The 12,570-nt window shown below is 46.0% G+C and overlaps 1 long non-coding RNA gene across 1 annotated transcript; it reads left to right on the forward strand.

Annotated features, from left to right (window-relative positions):
- Positions 1-8: 8 nt before the first annotated feature.
- LOC106724964 lies at positions 9-12,300 on the forward strand. Its single transcript, XR_001360786.1, has 2 exons — positions 9-250; positions 11,357-12,300. It is a non-coding gene; the product is annotated as an uncharacterized LOC106724964 (long non-coding RNA).
- The last annotated feature ends 270 nt before the right edge of the window (positions 12,301-12,570 follow it).

Genomic DNA, 12,570 nt, shown 5'->3' on the forward strand with positions numbered 1-12,570 from the left:
GGCAGTTCAGAAAGAAAGAGGAAAAAGCAACTGGAAGGTGGCAGGAGGCAGAGAAAAGGGGCTGGAATGCCTCTACCAACCAGTTTTGTGACCTCAGAAAAGCTACTTTTTAAAACTGAGCCTCAGTTTACCTGTGCACAAAATGGGGGTGATAATTCTGGCTCTGTCTACCTCATAGGGCTGCTGTGAAGATGAGAGTGTTGATAGCAGATGGGAAAATATTTTGCAGTGTATAAAATGAGGTATAAAGGTAAACAGAAGTTTACCTTTTCTTTCTTTCTTTTTGCATCATATGAAGGCACAACTGACAGGGGGAAAGGACAAAATAAAACACTATAAGGGTTTAATGCAGACAAGATCAGTATCTAAAACTACCCCATATATACGCAATATTTATGAATGAGATATTTGGTTATCTGCTTTCAAAGAATTTCTGATTCATTAAAAGAATAACAAGCCCTGGCTGGTTTGGTTAGAGTGTCAGCCTGCATCCCAAAGGGGCGCAGATTCAATTCCTGGCCAAGGGCATGTACCTGGGTTTCAGGTTTGTTCCCCGCCCCTGGTTGAGCGGCAGAGAGGCAACCAGTTAATGTGCCTCTCTCACATCGATGTTTCCCTCTTTCTCTTTCTCTCTTTCTCTCCCTCCCTCCCTCCCTCCCTCCCTCCCTTCTACTCTCTAAAAAGCAATGGAAAGCCCTAACCGGTTTGGCTCAGTGGATGGAGCGTCAGTCTGCGGACTGAAGGGTCCCAGGTTCGATTCCGGTCAAGGGCATGTACCTGAGTTGCGGGCACATCCCCAGTAGGGGGTGTGCAGGAGGCAGCGGATCAATGTTTCTCTCTCATTGATGTTTCTAACTCTCTATCCCTCTCTCTTCCTCTCTGTAAAAAATCAATAAAATATATATTTATAAATAAAAAAATAAAAAAAATAAAAAGCAATGGAAAAAACATCCTCAGGTGAGGCTTAACAACAACAACAACAAATGACCGGCAGGTGTGACTCAGTGGTTGAGTGTCAGCCCAGGAACTAAGAGATCACAATTCAAATCACAGTCAGGGCACAGGGCACATGCCCAGATTGTGGGCTCAGTCCCCAGTGGGGCACATTCAGGAAGCAGCTGATTGATTGATGTTTTTCTTTCATCCATGTTTCTATCTCTCTATCCCTCTCCCTTTTTCTCTAAAAAATCAATAAAAACATATTAAAACAAATTTTAAGCCCACAAAATTTTATTTACATATTTGGATCAGTAATTTTCAGCTCCATCTGCAGATTAGATTTCCAATGGGAGAATTTAAAACTACAGAAGCTGGACCTCACTCAAAAATATTTGAATCAAAATTTCAGCACTTAAAAAAACTTGTATTTAGGAAGATTTCAAGCTTACAGATAAATTGTGAGGATAGTTAAATTAGCCAATGGGGAGGATTCTTGTCCAAGAAGAACCCTGTTGGCCCTGGCCGCTGTGACTCAGTGCTTAGAGTGTCAGCCCGCACACCAAAAGGTCTCAGGTTTGATTCTGGGTCAAGGGCACATACCTGGGTTGCAGGTTCAATCCCCGGCCCCAGTCAGGGCACATGCAGGAGGCAACCGATCAATGTGTCTCTCTTACACTGATGTTTCTCTCTCTAAAATATAAAAAGAAGAAACCCTTTGGGGGTCCCAGGCAGCTAGACAGTCACCCCCACAGACCAATAGAAGCCCCAGATCTGCAGCCCAGCCCAGCCTGAGATCCGTGACTCAGTTTCAGGATCCTCCTGCCCCTCCTAAGGAAGCTTCATGACCCTCAGGTGCCTCTGAGGCAGGTGGCAGCTATCCTTTTACTGTTTAGCAGAGCAAATATTTAATGACAATTTCCTGTCCCAGAGCAAGAACATCATCTCATAAAGGGAGGGGAACTTAAAGGTCACCTATCTGTCTCCCATCTTTTACTCAGGCCTTATAGCAGCCCACCAGCAAGTCATTCATCCTCTAGTGATGAGGCGCTCACTACCTACCAGTTTCAGTGTTGGATGGCTTTGAACACACAAGAGGCTGGCTTCCCTGGTATGTTATGTAGAAGAGAAATTACGTGGTATAAGGGGAGAAAGTGACAAAGGGAAGGAGGCTGCTCTTTTAGATAGTGACACACGAGCAGAAGGAGCAAGTTCTGCAGAAACCTGTGGGAAGAGCCTGCTAAGCGGAGGAGCTGCAAGTGCAAAGGTCCTGGGATGGGAACAAGCTTGGCATGCTCCAGAGGCAAATATCAAGGCGCCCATCGTGGTTAGAGTAGAGTAAACAAGGAATTGAGTAGCAGGAGATGAGGGCCAGCTCTTACTCGGATCCCAGCCCAGCCACCAACTTGGGTGAACTTGGGTGCATCCCTTCACCTCTGGGCCTGCACATATGCTCCTATCTGAGAAGTGAGCACAGTGTTATGTACCAACACCAGCCTGAGTCCCGGGGCCGCTGTGAGGGCCTGTGAGGTGAGATGTGTGTGACTGTTGTGATGCCAGGAAGCGTCTTGCTTGGAGGATCCTGGAAGTAGGCAGAGGCCAAGCCTTAAAAGTCCTGGGCGCCGAAACCGGTTTGGCTCAGTGGATAGAGCGTCGGCCTGCGGACTGAAGGGTCCCAGGTTCGATTCCAGTCAGGGGCATGTACCTGGGTTGCGGGCACATCCCCAGTAGGAGATGTGCAGGAGGCGGCTGATCGATGTTTCTCTCTCATCGATGTTTCTAACTCTCTATCTCTCTCCCTTCCTCTCTGTGGAAAATCAATAAAATATATTAAAAAAAAAAAAGTCCTGGGCACCTACCCAAGTGCTAGGATCAATACAGTAAAGGCAGAGGTGCTCTGAAACTGGGCTTGAGCAGGGGAGCAGTTGATTCCTCCATCTCCTGCCCCTCGTCAGAGTGAAGGCTGGGACATGTGAGCTGGCTGAGCCAACACTCCCTGGCCTACCAGTAGCCTTCATGCTGCCTGCTAAGACCTGGACTGGTGCCCAGCTCCTCAAAGAATACAGCCTCTCCTTGATGACGACAATGCAGGATCCATTAGGTCTGAGTCACAAGCCTTGCTGATAAGTGGAAGGAACACTGGCCTTGTTGTTTTTTATAAGGTGGGTGAGTTGAGCTCAAGCAGGCCTGAGTCTGCCAGATGGCACAGACAGCACAGGCAGCTTGCCCCTGGACTCTCCCTGGCCCCTCGGCCTACATCCTGTTCCACCCTTCCTCCAGCCTCAAGTGCCCCCACCTGCCCGTCCACCTGCTATGAGCAGCCCAGGTGTGGGCACCCACTCCAGGGAGGCCTGGACTAGGCACAGCCAGTTCCACAGCCTGTCCTGTCCTGGACTCCTCAGCCACCTGAGTCCAGGTCCCAGTTCTGGCCATTTCCCGTTCTGCCTGGTCCAAGGCTGCAGGGCCCCACGATGTCAGTGGGAGGAAAGGGCACCCCTCTACTCCTTCAAAGGGAGATATCATCTCCTTGTTTGGGATCTGACTTCAAGAAGGACTCAACGAAGGGAACAACTGAAGTCATTCCTCCATGGGGATACCCACCCTGCCATTCAATGGACACTTATTAAGTACCTACTGTTGGGTACTGGTCACGGTGCCAGGTCCAGGGGCCGCAGAGATGAGTGAGAAACATCCTGCAGTTTACAGTGGTGGGGAAGAGGAATGGACACGTGGACACTTGAACCGGTATTTATAAAATGCTGTGGTTAGAGCAGTGATAGAAATAGTGATAGAGATATTCATGGACATTCACTCAATATAGCCAAAAGTCAACTTACCATCAACTTACCCACCCAAAGATACCCTACCTCCAAGTCCCCCCATCTGGGTGCACAGTGCTACCATCATCCAGGTGCCCACACTTACTTCTACATTCAGGGAGTCAAGTCTTACTGATTTCACCTCCTCTCCATCTGTCATATCCATCACCTCCTTTACATTTCCTCAGTCGTTGCTCTAGTTTGGCCTCCATGATCTCTCACCTTCCTTACTCATATTGTCTCCCTGCCTAAGGCCTCACCAACTCAAATTCATCCTCCATTCCACTTCCAGAGCAATCCTTCTGAAATGCAAAAAACCCCACATGATCCCCCTGCTTAATATTATTCAATTATTATTAGTCAATTCAATTAAAATTATTCAATCACTATTGACTCAAGGATGAAAAGCAAACTCCTTGGCATACAATACACATCCTCCATGACACATCCTTTGCTGGCCTCTTGAACTTTATCTCTTGCCACTTAACCCTTCACTCCATTCGGTAGAACCACCCACCAGGCTTCTATGCCTCCAAGCCTTTGTTCATGCTGCACCCTCTGCCTGGCATGCCCCTCTGTCACTTCCTTTTCGTTCTTTTCACAGGACCTCAGCTCTCACCATTTTGTGCCCCTCATCTGTACAGACATCTATCCTAGCTGCACCTGTAATGCTCTCTGGCTTTTTCTTGCTTACGTGAACATCTTCACTTTCTTAGAGAGAGAGACTGAGAGGACATCTGATTCACCTCATATCCCCAATGCTCTGCAAAGGACCTGGCACCCGTGTATTGACTATACGGATACATCCAGGACTGAATACTTCAGGACAGCAAGGAGCCCAACTCCAGATTCTCAACTGGACTCGAGGGCTTCAGAGAGCTCTGAGGACCAGGCTGTTCTCCAGTTGGCCCAATAGGTCCAGTTAGCGACCACTGTATGCTATGTCCATAAGGGAATAGAGGTGGCACTCTATTCCAAAAATCACATTTTTCTAGTTTTTGGCCCAAGAATCCAGCATCTCCTCCAACACCTAGATGTAGTGCTTCACTCCAAAAGCCACCCCAAGCTCATCTGCAGGGCTCACAAACATCAGCTTTAGTACCTAAATTCTCTCGGTGCATGGAATTCTGGCATGATCATTATCAACGAGGAAGGAATTTTAGTCCATTCCTCACCCTAGAAGTGACCTGAGATTACAAGAGACCTGGTATTCTGGGCCGTGTGTGTCATCCAAGCAATTCCATTCATAGGCATAGCTCAGAGCTCAAGTCCTCTGAGCTTACATACGAAAAAACTTATAACAAAGGCTCATGAGACACAGTTTCTCCCCTTCCAGAGCTCCGAGGGTCTTTAGAAAGACGACCAGAGGTTATTATGGCCAGGCGTGATGTGATACCACCCCAGACTTTTAATTCATGGGTTGCAAGCAACAGAAACACAGTCTTGCCAATTTAAGCAGAATAGGAATTTTCCAGAAGAGCATGTGGTTGTCTTAGGTTGGACTCACTCAGGAGCGATATTAGATTCCAAGTAATTTTCTGGGAGGTGGTTCCAGTAAGCTGTGGTAGGGGAATGAGGATAAGCAAGTCAGGGAAGGGAAGGAAACCAATAGTATGCATTACTGAAGTTACCATTGTGGGAAACGGGGCCTCAGTGCCCCAAGGGATGGCCAGAAAACTGGAACACATCTCAGTTATCCCACTGAGGGGTGAGGGAGCTGGGGTATGTATCCACTAACTCCCATCAGTCACTGGTAGAGCTGCTGGAGGGAGGTCCTTCACTCCCTGCACTACTGGCCTGCTTCTCTGCTATCCCTGGGCATCCAGAGAAAGCCCTCAGCCAAAGGACTGCAGGGGTTGTGGATAGAAAAGCAAGTATGCATAGGAATGGCGAGTGCCAAGGAGATATTAGGGGGCGGAGGGCAGACACTAACAGTACCTGCTACCAGAGTTGTACAAAAATTAGATGAAAATCCAAAGAACCAGGCCCAAGAATTGGGCCCCCGAAGCATAGCAAGAGTCATGTGTCTACTTTCTGAGCATAGCAAATATTTAGCAAGTGCAGGGAAGGTAATACATTTTTATGGACAGTCCCATAAAGATTGTATTCCATGGGGAGGGTAGGTCTCCATAGCACACTTGGGATCCTGTTACCAGAAGAAGGGAAAATGTTGCTGGTCATACACTAGCCACAGATATCACAAAATCTTCCCCATATGGGAATCCCTCACCTATAGGATGAACTTACTCACAGGAGCCCAGGGCTTCCTAAGCTGGACCAATTAGGGACCCACGAAGTTGCGTGGATACACAGGAGTGCTACACAGAATAACAGTTCCCAGGCTCATGTGGGTTAGTTGGAATGCTCTGGCCTGTGCAGTGCCTTAGGGGTCAGTGAGGAGGCAATGGGGTCATCAGAGTCTGGGCTATGGAGTCTGGAGATCTTTTTTAAAAAAATATATTTTTACTGATTTCAGAGAGGAAGGGAGAGGGAGAGATGGAAACATCAATGATGAGAATCATTGATCGGCTGCCTCCTGCATGCCCCTCCCCACACCCCCCTAGGATGGAGCCCGCAACCCGGGCATATGCCCTTGACCAGAATTGAACCCGGGACCCTTCAGTCCACAGGCCGATGCTCTATCCACTGAACCAAACAGGCTAGGGCTGCCTGTGCGCTCTTGATCAAGTCATTTCACCTCTGAGCTTCAGGTCCCTCGCCTGTGATCAGGGCTACCACATGTGGTTGTGTGGAATGTGCTCATCTCCAGGGGATGCAGTTCACGGCCATCATACAGAATTGGCACGGTAATGTTCAGTTCATTGGAGTGGTGGCAGGGAAGGAATCCAGCTCCTTAGTGGCAATCTCCACAGGCCATGCAACATGCTCACAGGATCCTGGAGTGTGCTGGGAGCCCCAGAGCCTTGTTCCCAATCTCCCACTCCCACGTGTCTCCTGGGAGGCTGCCATCACACTCTCCTGAGGTTGCGTTCAGTCCCAGATGTATTCACACAGTCTCCAGCTACACACAGGCTTGCTACACTCAGTCCGATTGCCACAAGCTTACATCATCCTAACTTTGTGGACTTAAACATTTGAGGGAGCTTCTCCACAGCCTCCTTCAGTGTAAAAAACAACCCAAGGGGAGACTCTGATTGAAGAGGACAAGTCATGTGCTCGTGTCTTGGACCCATCAAAGTGGCCAGAGGATTGGCCTTTTATGATTGGCCAGGCTGGGGTACATGTACCTTGTTGCCCAAGCAGCAGGATAAAGCAGTTAGTGACGGTTTGGCCTGGCAAAAGGTAGGACCTGAGAGCCCCAAAGGCTAAAGTCTTCCGTGCTGGTCCTCAGAGTCCTGGAAAGTCTTTCCTCCCCTCTGTGTCTGTGTGCCCCTGGCAGTGTGCACACCTTCTGGGGGTAGCATGCTCACTCCCAGCCAGGAGCTGTCAGCAGCCCATGGGCGTGGGTCCAGGCAAGTGAGGGAGGGTTCGGTTCTCAGGCTCAAAGGCACTTGCTAAATATTTGCTATGCTCAGTGTTGTTGCTGTCCCCCTTTATAAAAGAGAGAACCAGCCCTCAGACAGATTTAGGATTTACCCAAGATCACACAGCTGGTAAGTTCTACAAGAGGCAAAGCTTATTTTTAGTGACATAAACAAATCAGTGGTTACTTCTAGGTTATCATTTGGGGAGGTTTTCCTGGAAAGGGCAGGAGGTGATGGAAATGTTCTATATATTATTCAGAGTGATAATTACCCTGATGCATATAATTGTCAAAATTCATCAAATTAAATATTTAAGGGCTGTGCATTTCATAGTATGTAGATATTTAAAAAACTGAGTAACACTTCAACTTTAAATTGCTACCACCAGGTGGCAGTGGTGCCTAATGCCCAAGAGACTGTAGTGTGACTAAGATTCCTGAGTGCTCTTGAAAGCTTGACGCATTGTTTTGTGGGCATGTATTTTTAATTTAAATCAATTGTATTATGCTGGCGATCTCTTTCTGTTCCTTACTCTCCCCCACCCATTCAGCTTTGTCTTTTAAAGATCTATTTACATTGCTATGTGGATATCTAGTTCATTGCTCATTACTGTGATAGAATATTCCAGTGATGAGTGCCTCGTTGGGTCCAGCTCTCCAACCATCACAAATAACCATAGATAAAATAACCTCTTTATGAACCTGTGCCAAAATTTCTCTAATTATATGGCCAGGAGTGGGATCCTTTCTACCTCTACTCATATTTATTTATTTGAACTTAAAAAAAACATCGATCAGCTGCCTCCTGCACGCCCCCCCACTGGGGATGTGCCCGCAACCAAGGTACATGCCCTTGACTGGAATTGAACCTGGGACCTTTCAATCCACAGGCCGATGCTCTATCCACTGAGCAAAACTGGTTAGGGCTAGGACAACTTTCAATGCAAACTTTCTCAACAATGGCACTACTGACATTTTGGGTCTGATCATTCTTTGTTGTAGGGGGCTGTCCAGTGCATTATTGGTTGTTAAATAGTATCCCAGGCTATTACACACTAGGCGCAGGGGGCATTCTGCCTTCCCAGTCGTGGCAACCAAAAATGTCTCCAGTTATGGTCAAATGTCCAATGAGGGGGACAAAATTGCCTCCATTTAAGACCACTGTTTTAAGTAAGGTAAATGAAGTCAGATTCACTTTGGGCCTTTTTCTAGACTCTCCCTTGTATATATATATTTATGTATATATATAATTTTTTAAAGGAGAGAATGATGATTTTTTTATTTTTAAAATATATTTTATTGATTTTTTACAGAGAGGAAGGGAGAGGGATAGAGAGTTAGAAACATTGCAACCAAGGTACATGCCCTTGACCAGAATCGAACCTGGGACCCTTTTGTCTGCAGGCTGACACTCTATCCACTGAGCCAAACCAGTTAGGGCTAAGTTTTTTTCTTTTTTAAAAGAATTTTTTTTAAATGTTTTTATTGATTTCAGAGAGAGGAAGGGAGAGGGAGAGAAACATGGATTGACCTCCTCCTGCACGCCCCCTACTGGGGATCCACCCACAAACCGGGACATGTACCCTGACCAGAAATTGAACTGGTGACCTCTCAGTGCATGGAACTATGCTCAACCAATGAAGCCACACTGGATCGTGCATAGACTCTTCCTTATTTCTTGTCAGTTTATTTCAACACTAATCTCAGCTACAGAGTTGCATCTGTATTTCGTGGTTCTCTTAACAACCCCACCCACCTTCCCCCTTATTTTCTAGCTGGAGTAAAGCCCTTTCTCCCTGGAGATCCTTAGCTTTGTAGTAGACTGAGCACCAAGCAGTCCTCCAGGTTCTGTTCTTTGTGGGTTTCCTGGCCTCCCTCTCTCAGACACTACAGTGTGGCGGAGGGGGAATAAGGAGTCAGAATTCTCCTTGTGCCCGTCTCCCTGAGAAATCCAGGAGAGCTTGGAGAACTCCACAGTGGCTGACAAAATCTTGAAAGGCTGATGATTTGGTCTGACAGGGGAACAGAGACGGGGTCTTTCTTTTCAGTTCTCACTTCCTCTCTTCTCACAAGTAGCTATTTTCCCTCTAGGTCTCCTTTGTGATTTCATCTTTTACTTACAATCCTTGGATAACACCCAGAGTGGTGACTGTCCTTATATTCCTCAGCACATTAACGCTATAAGATGCTTCTCAGGAAAGTTCTCTGTAGTCAAATCAGTGAGGGCAACACTGCCTACCAGATTCCTCCCTTGGACACTGGCAATGACCATTAATTGATTAAAGCCTTTGAGATGCTCTTCAGAGCAGATATGACACATCCCATTTGTCTAGTTCAGAGCAGAATATCCCTTTCCCCTCTGAACCCTGTTCGTTCCCTCCTTCCCAGGCATACCCATTATGTTTACTCAGCATTTTAAATCTAGCATTTCCTGCCCTGGCCAGGTGCTCAATGGTTAGAGCTTTGGCCAATGGACCAAAGGACCTCAGGTTCCATTCCTGGTCAAGGGCATGCACCTGCGTTGCAGGTTTAAACACCAGCCCAGTCAGGCCCATTCGGGGCTCGTGCAGGAGGCAACCAATCAATGTATGTCTCTCTCACATCTCTCTCTCTCTCTCTCTCTCTCTCTCTCTCTCTCTCTCTCTTTCTCCCTCTGTCCCTTCCACGCTCTCTAAAAATCAATGGAAAAAATCTCCTCAGGTCAGGATTAACAACAACACCACCAAAAAATCTAGCATTTCCTAGATTAAGTGACTACAGAATTTTCCCACCCCTCCCCACATCATTTAACACATATCTATTAACACCCAGAAGTGGTATGCCAACTAACACAGCTTGGGCACTGTGGGGTGAGTTGTGCAGGTTACAGCAAGATTGCAGGCAGGCAGGGGCCTTGGTGAGGACCCAGGGAAAGACTCTTTCCACACTCTTGGCTTGTCATGTGTGGAGGGTGACTAACGCAGGTCGGGAGGAACTGAGGGGAAGGAAACCACAACATCAGCAACCACGATGAACAGCAGCAGAACATGCCACTCCAAAATATACTGCTTTGGTCCCCCCTTTTCTGTGGTTTTGCCTTCCACAGTTTCAGTTACAGTCAATCGTTTACAGCCAGGTCTGAAAATATTAAATGGAGAATTCCAGAAATAAACAATTTATAAATTTTGAATTGTGTGCCATTCGGAATAGCATGATGAAATCTCACCCTGTCCCACTCTGCCCTGCCAGGATGTGACTCACCCCTTTGTCCAGGGAATCCACACTGTATATGCTCCCTGTCCGTTAGTCACTTTGTAGCCACCTCAGTTATCAGGTCAACTGTCAAGGTATCCTGGTGTTTGTGTTCAATAATCCTTATTTTACTTAATAATGGCCCTAAAGCACAAGAGTAGTGATGCTGGCAGTTCACATATGCCAAAGGGAAGCCATAAAGTGCTTCCTTTTGGTGCAGACCTGGGGGGTGGGTAGGAGATGAGCGGAGGGGAGTAAAAGGGTGAGGGAATGGGAGAATTCTGTGATACTGTCAACAATAAAAAGTCTATAATAATAAAAGCGTAATATGCTAATTAGACCAGACGTCCTTCCAGATGACCTTCCAGACAAAGCTAGGGCTGCAAGGGCTGAGCCCCTTGCACGAATTTCATGCACCAGGCCTCTAGTTATATATATACTAAAAAAGTGCTTCCTTTAAGTGCAAATGTGAGTGCAGTACAATAAGATATTTTGGTACAATAAGAAATAAAAGGGAGTCACTATTATCAAGCTGCTAAATTACTAAAATCAAGTAGGCGGAGGCATGAGGAAATAACATCATATTTACATAACTTTTATTACAGTATACTAGTATTGTTATAATTGTTCTGCTTTATTATTAGTTATTGTTGTTATGTGCCTAATTTATAAATTAAACTTTATCACAGTCTGTATGTATAGGAAAATACATAGTACATGTAGGGTTTGGTACTATCCATGGTTTCAGGCATCCACTGGGGGTCTTGGAACATATCTCCACAGATAAGGGGGGACTATACTGTATTGACTATTTCAAGCCAAAGGCACTTGAAAAACAGCAGATACTTGGAGAGGCTTTCCCTGAACTGTCCTTCTTTGTCTATAGACAGATCCTCCAAAAGGAACTCATTTGTCAATGATCCTCTCCCCAGGGGTATCGTCAACCAGGGAAGATGAACTCTTACCACAGGAGAGAAGAGTAGAAGTCAACATCACACACGGAAGATAAACTTTGTCACAAACCATCATACTGCCAATCTCTTCTTCTGTCTTTCCTAAAAATAATATCCTCTCCCCTAAGAGGTCTACACTGCCCTCCTCTTTCCTTATTACAATGGTATTTAATCCTGAATTCTAAGCCACCTCTGGGAGTTACTAATTTTCCCCTGGTATCTCCCATGTATACATGAGGTATACATGTTAAGAAACTTCTGCTTGTTTTTCTCTAGTTAATCTGTTTTTATTATAGGGATCTCAGCTAAGAACTCAAAAGGGTAGAGATACAAGTATTTTTCCTCCCCTACAACAGCAAAACAAAACAAAATGTGGAAATAAAAACATTGCTTTTCAACTTATATGTTTGCCCCTGACCCCAGGGGAGCATATGTGTGATGCATCCCCAGTAGGGGATGCCTGCCACCGGTGGTGGAGTCCCATATTTATTCAAGGACTGGGATGGTTCTGACTCAACTGTTTCCCAGCATCCTATTCCAGGTGGCCACCTAACCCTGGCTGAGAGACCAAGAACTCCCCATATCTCCATATTGGTGCTCAGGACAATGGGAATCACTGTAGCAACCCCATTCCTACAGGACGCCCTCTTCAGAAGGGGTCTTGCCTTACCTCCTCCTACTCTATTCTGAAGGAGGAGTAACTCAGAGTTGTTTGTTGAGGTTCCGACACTAACAAGGACAAGGCATAACCTGAGGTGGATGCCTTGGTTGGGTTTTGCTAGGGTCAGTCTGGTCTGTTCCTTCCTGATAACGTGGTCAGAACATGATGTATGTGTTCTCTTAAAAACAATAAATACAATTCTGGCTACAAAAATAACTCATGTTCATTGTAGAAAATTGGAAAAAATATGTGTATGAAAAAATAAATATTACCCCTAACCTCACCACCTAAAGACGATCTCTTTGTACTTGTTGGTGAATTCCTCACAAGTTTTCTTTTCCTTTATGCATATATGTATATGTATTTAAATTAATTGAGATCAAAATAAGGATAAGTTTCATGCCTTACTTTTTTACTTGGCAGTTGAGGAATAGAGTGAAGAAACAAAAGGGAGTCACTATTATCAAGCTGCTAAATTACTAAAAT

The sequence above is a fragment of the Myotis brandtii genome, unplaced genomic scaffold (genome assembly GCF_000412655.1).
Source record: "Myotis brandtii unplaced genomic scaffold, ASM41265v1 scaffold1270, whole genome shotgun sequence".
Classification (NCBI taxonomy): domain Eukaryota; kingdom Metazoa; phylum Chordata; class Mammalia; order Chiroptera; family Vespertilionidae; genus Myotis; species Myotis brandtii.